The sequence below is a fragment of the Pinus tabuliformis genome, chromosome Q (assembly GCF_031772625.1).
Source record: "Pinus tabuliformis cultivar Carrire ecotype Pingquan chromosome Q, CPIR1, whole genome shotgun sequence".
NCBI lineage: Eukaryota > Viridiplantae > Streptophyta > Pinopsida > Pinales > Pinaceae > Pinus > Pinus tabuliformis.
In genome coordinates, this window is record NC_142296.1 from 1,078,540,139 (window position 1) to 1,078,547,492 (window position 7,354).

Consider the following 7,354-nt stretch of genomic DNA (forward strand, 5'->3'; position numbering starts at 1 on the left):
ATCACTCATTAAGATGAAAATACTACCAAGAAGATTGTGTCTCCACTTCTTCAATGCATGGGTGATAACTACCAACTCAATATCATGCGTCACATAATTATGCTCGTGCTCATTTAGTTTCCTTGATTCATAAAAAATGACATGTCCTTGCTAAATCGAAACCCCACCAAGACCTCTCTTGCAAGAATCTGTGCATACTGCAAACTCTTTGTCCCAGTCTGCAATCTGTAGAACTGTAGAACTTGTAAGCAATTGCATCAATGGCTTAAAACTCATTGTGCATTCCTTCATCCATACAAATTACTTTCCCTTTCGTTGTAATGATGTAATAGTATAGACAATCCACGAGAGGTTCTTGATGAACCTCCTATAATAACCTCCTAACCCCACGAATGATATGACCTCATCAAAATTCCTAGGAGATGCCCATTCCATGATAACTTTGATCTTTTTTGGATCCAGTACCATGCTTTTTTTGGAAACCACATGCCCCAAATAATGAACTGCTCTTTGAAAGACGTTGCATTTACAAAGTTTGGCACACAACTAATGCTCTTCTAGCAATTTCAACACTCCTATTAGATGTTCTACATGCTCTTTCTCATTCTTATAATATATTAATATATCATGAATTAATACAATCACAAACTTGTCGATATAGGGACACAACACATTATTCATCAAACAAATGAAAGTAGTTGGATAATTAGTCAAACCAAATGGAACCACAACAAACTCATGGTGCCCATACCTGGTATAGACAATAGTATTGTATTTGTCCTCTTCTTTGATGCGTACCTTATGGTATCCTGATCCAAAATCAATCTTTGAGAACAATGCTACTCCATTCAACTGATCAAACAATTAAAAAATTGTTGGCAACATATACTTGTTGTTAATCATCACCTTTTTCAACTACCTATAATCAATACATAGCCTGGCAGTACCATCCTTCTTCTTCACAAACAACACTGGTGCACTCCATGGTGATACACCTATCCTAATGTATCCTTTTTCAAGCATTTCCTTCAAGTGCAACTTCAGTTCCACTAACATTGGATTACTCATTGTGTAAAGTTCCTTTGATGTTGGTGCTTCTTCTGGTACCCATTTCCCTGTGAGGCAGAAACTTTGAAACCTTTCTTGAGAACACATCTTGAAACTATTGTAAAACCAAATACCTATTAATGACTTACGCACCTTCATCATATTTACCTTTATCACTGGAAATATGCACTACAAATAATACACACCCTTTCCTGCAACTACGGTTTTCTTGCATAGATGTAACCATTCTAATTGATATCACTTTCTTCTTACCCTACAATATTCTCTATTTTCCATTTTCATCCAAGCACTCAACAACATTTTCATAACAATCCACCTTATGCCCATGAAGATACAACCAATCCATACCCAAAAGCATATTATATAATCTAAATGGAAGTCAATTTAGATTTTCTGATGTAGACATATCATTCAAATCAAATGCACAAGTTCTTACCCAATAATGAACTCTTTTCTTGGTAGTTGTAGCCAACTTCACCAACAAAGACTCTACATGCATTTCTTTTCTCAAACCACACTTATCCACAAGGTCAGGGTTAACATAAATATAATTAGATCTATGGTCAACCAAAATAGAAACAAATTGATCACAAATTTTACCATCCATCTCAATAATGGATGCTTGATGATTTCCCTTCTTGTTGTCCAATGTTGTATAGATCTCAGGAATACTCTATCCAACATCCCCAAATGTATATACCTCTCAAGCACTATAAATATGTAGTCTGCCACCATGATGATGTGGATAGTATCTCCTACGATGATCCTTTTCACAAGTCCAACATTGTAAGTGCTTCCTTCCACCACCCTTGTTCTGCTCAGATTGAAATCCTTTCCCTCTATCAGATTAATTGAGCTTCTTATGTGGAACTACATTCTCTTTGTTACATGTTTAATGTAGTCTTCCTTGCTTCTTATCCTATTTTACCTTGGCCTTGTCATTACCTTTCTAATCCTATTTAGATTCAGACCTGCATTCCGATTGGTCATAAAAATGCTTCAAATTTCTGATGGCTTCCTCTAGCAATCTAGGCTCATCTAACTCAACCTTGTCCTTGAGAGATACCAGAAATCCATTGGCTAATCTTTGTATCTTAACATTCTCCTCCTTAAGACAAGGAACATACCTCAAAATGCCAATAATATACTAGTATACTCCTCATCAGTGACATATCCCATCTTTAACTCATAGAATTCCTTTGCTCTGTCATCATAGTACCTTTCAGAAAAATACTTCTTCTTGAAGAGTCTATTGAGATCACTCCCAATCAACTCCTCTTCTCAAATTCTTTTGACATTATTCACATATTCCCACCAAATTTATGTTTTACCATTAAGAATGAAGGTACTTATGCTGACTTTCATGTTTCCTGGATAGCTATATAATCTGAAGAATTTATTCATCCAAAGAAACCAAGATTTTGCATCCTATGACTTATTTATTTCTACGTCAAATGTAGAATTATTTTATTTCTTTAACTCCTGTAGAAAGTATTGATTCCCACTCCCATAAAATTGGTGATGGTGATGATGATGTTGTCTCTCTAAATTAGAACTATAATAAATTCCATGGTCACTACACCTCATATCAAGTGTATCCAAGAACCTACCATCTCTGACTGTATCATCCCTGTAAAACCTATATCCTCATTGAGACCTACTACCATATGCCCCATTAGTCCTTTCCTCTTGTCCATGACTAATACTAAGTAGTCCTTGTCTCTGCAAATCTAATAGACTCTGAAGAATCACTGCATTAACCTTTACTTGTTTCTCTTGTGCCCTAGAAATACTTTCCTGTGATTGAATTATTTTGTCATTATCCATTGTACAACTCTTAATATCTACTTTCAAACTTCTCAATGTGTCTGATATGCCAGGGGAGTACTCATCACCTTGTCTCTCATCTAATCTATTGGGAGAATCACGTGAACTATATTCCACCATTCTGCTAGTCATCTTTGATCCTCTACTTCCTGTAAACATACCATTTCAAATAAACCAAATAAAAACATAATCAATATGCCTCCATGAAGTTTAAGGTAGGCTGTCTCATCTACATGATCAATCTAGGTTGGCATGATACATGTATATATACATAATCATATCAATATGATGACATCATGCATGACAACACCAACTGCATACCATGAACTCATGTACGACGATCATAACCATAACAATACATGCATAAAAAACATATAGACACTAGCATTCATAATGAAAACATATACAATTGACATGCCTGCATGAAAAAAACATTACGCCGTTCCATTCCATGTGTTGAATGTGGGATCTAAGATACAACTCTGTGGCATTAGATAACACCCAAAGAGAGTGAAACATGCTCTGATACCACTTTTCAACCACCCCTCCCATATCTACCTATTTTCATAGGTCTGCTGGGGTAAACATCAGAGGAAGAGGTTCCATGACATGAATCAACCTCCAAAGTACAACTAAGGAAGTGGAATCGACAAACTCAAACTTTACTAATCTTCCTTAGGAGCTATAGGACCCTTAGGAGCCAAATAACCACTCCATGTTCCCAAACCCTGAGCTAATTTTCCTTTTTAAGAATCTAGAATTCCAATCACTTGCATAAAAAGGGAAGATAATGGTTGTAGCCCTCCATTTGCATGGATAACCTTTCTTCCTAACGACTGCAATCTAGATTTTGCAGTTCAGAGCATGTGACCTTGGAATCTGAGCCACTTTTTCAGGGCTCATATCTAGACCTCTACCCATAACTTGATAGAACTTTCCAGAATGACAAATGGCACAAGGAAAAATCCATTGATACAAAACTTAGTCAAGAACGTGACCTATCCAGGCCTAAACATGACATACACTTCGTCAAACACATTATGAATGTGTAATCTATAAGTCATAAATGCGTATATGATCATAGAGGTTTGATACTTATCTGAGAATCATCAATAAGATATAATTCCCTCTCACAATAGTTTCAATAACATCTATTATGTAATGAATTAAATAACCATTCATTTACTAATCAAACATGTTAAGAGTCATAACTAGAATATGTCATGTAACCATGCTTATAACCAACATACAACCAAAATAATAATAATGATTGAACAACCATAAAAGCCACACAGTAACAAGTGTAAATGCTCATGAAATGCAAGAGGAAATGAGCTCTTATTACCATCTGAAAAATTCAACCAAGTCAGGGACTTCCACATACCACCCGACCATAGATTGGGCTGAACCAAATCTCTCTTTTAGCTAATCACACCCATGCCATATTCCATGCATGAATGTGGTATCTCATGGAATAAACCAATAAAAACAAAACTAGGGCTTCCAAAGGCTAAACCACCTGAACCCTCAACTACTGATTCCACCTCATGATCAGAAATCACTAACCATAACCATATCATTGTCTACCCAAGTTATTTAGGGCTCCAGAGCATGTGTGCCAACACAAATCCAGGACTAGTAACTCAACCCATAGTTGTCATAGGTCGCTAGAGTGTTCATCCAACCAAGGATCTAGGACTAGTAACTCAACCCACCTAGGGCTCGAAAGCATTTTTCCAACCAAGGCTTACAGGACAAGTAACTCAACCCATGTTGTTGCAGGGCTTCCAAAGCATTTGTCCAACCAAGGCTCCAAGAGCTAGTAACTCAATCCATAACCATAAGGAACATGAGCACCAATCAGAAAAAAATAAGGTGGGAAACACACAACATCGTGGCTATACATGAAATGGAAAGGCTATGAAAAAACACTTCCGATCTAGGCAATCCTCCATGTTAATGACAAATCACAACCAAATAACTAAATTCATATACCATGCATGCCAAAACTAGCAAGGAAATCATACCTAGAATTCAATACCAGCATAGAAATCCAACTATAGCCATTGACATTGTTTTCCCCTTACACTTCCTATTTTTCGTTTGCCTTCTTTCTCCAATCATATGAAAACTGAAGTGATCCAGGCATGCTGCAAAATTTCTCTAAGTGTGAAAGAGTATGGGAGAGAGATAATAGAATGAGAGTTCTGAAGAAAGAATTGACCAAAAGCTATGAACTGATCCTCATAAGCCTCTTCATCATTGAGGCCTCTATTTTTTTCATTTTCCTTCAATTTTCCTCACATGAAATTTTGTGATATTTCACCTTCCTTTTCTCTTATTTTCCTTTATTTTTCATAAATAAATGCCAATTAATTCCTCTTTGATTTTGTCATTGCCTTTGTCAATTTCCATAGACATGAGTTAATCATAAGTGATCATTGTCACTATGTTTTTGCCCAACATTCAACTTGGAATACATATTCCATGCCCCTGGTCTTATTTTACCTTTATTATGTAAAATAGGGACATGGATTTTCAACTGGGGTTGTTACAATATATATTATATTATGTACACCAATATATATATTATATATTATATATTATATATAATAAAATATATAAATAATAAATAATCAATTACTACTAAAAATAAAAGAAAATAGATGTCTTATTGAAAAGACATATGTATTAATGAAAAGACACCACGGCTATGTATATATATCAGGGCCCCCTCAATTGTAATTACACATCAATAAATATGTCATATATAATATATCAATCTAATATTGTTTTAATCAATATATAAAAAAAACTGAAGGTTGAGAATTTTTCATGCGTGTAATTATTGATCACATAGCAATAACTATGAACATTTGAAAATATGAGAGAATTCAACAAGAAGTATATATGAATAGTAGCAAAGGAATATCATGACAAAAATTAAAATAGTCATAAGGAACGAGTGAAAAAAAGGTAAAGAGTTTACCGTCCTCAAAGATAACATTATCAAAAGTTCATAACTCATCCCTTTCAAAGGCAAAATAGTCCTAGGTATCAAATATTTTTCTATGGCTACTATTTTTCTTCTAATATTTTTGGACATAAGGAAATATATCAAAGATATATTCAATAACTCATTATGCATTGAGAGTAGAAACAAGAGAGCATTTAAGATCTCAATGAATGGATATGTAAGCATCAATGGAATTTATTGTCAGAATGCTTTAAGAAATCACAATTCATTTTCTCCCTCCTTAGGTCTTGTTGAAGGCTACATATCTAACATGTATGGGCAGAAGGCAGTTGAGTGTAGATATTTCAGGACTAGGATTCCCTATCAGAATGAGAAAAGAAAAGAATTAAACAATATATTGAAGTAAAAAAGGAAAAAGGTAGAAGATTATGGATTTGTGCTCTATGCTCGAAGTCGTGCAATATATTAACCGAGATATCACAAATTAAATAACTGTAATGATGAAAAAATGAATCTCCTTGAAGGTATCAAACATGATAGTAGCCAAATCAATCCTCCAAAGTATAACAAAGAAGTAGAAAGAACAAAGACATGGAGGAAACACTAGTAAAAAATGGCTAATTAGTTACTAAAACAACGACTAAAATTTGCATATAAATGACTATTTTTCAGTCGGAGACTAGTAGTAGCTAATTTACAGTATCTTATAACGTGACCAACTTTTAGTCACTTTTAGCTTAGTCATTAATTGATTGTCTCAATTTTTTCATTTAGCAATATATTTAGTCATAAATTTGGTCATTAATTTAGTTATTGATTAGTCATTAATGACCACAACTAATGACCATACAACCAAATATATTACCATATGATCGTCTGAGAAAACCAATTAATGGCCAAAATGTTCGTCGTGCTATAAGATACTATAAATTAGCTACTAATAGTCATATGTATGCAAATTTTACTCGCCATTTGAAACCAAATAATGACCAAATAAATATGACTAAATTTTTGTCGTGTTATAAGATACTGTAGAATAGCTACTAATAGTCGTATATACGCAAAATTTAGTTGTCATTTGTAATGAAAAGTTAATCATTTGCAATAGACATTTATATTTTTTTGGTAGTTTCATATTCATTATATAAATGACTAATTTAGTAGTTTTAGATTGATTTTATGTGTTAATTATTAATCAACATAGATTAATTAGTATGATTTTGTGACTAAATTAAAAAAACATCATACAATGTGAGTTGGTTCATCTAATATGAAAATTCAAAATTACATATGTTAGTTAATATACTAAACAATATCAAGTGCAACTATAAATAATTTCAACCACAAAAATTATATTATATGAAATGTCAATTATTACAGTATCAGTATCCAACTTAACATTGGCTGGACTACAATTTACACAGGAAATGTTGCTTCATCACTATAAAACATTATGATTGTGTTGTCAAGTCATTGCAGGTG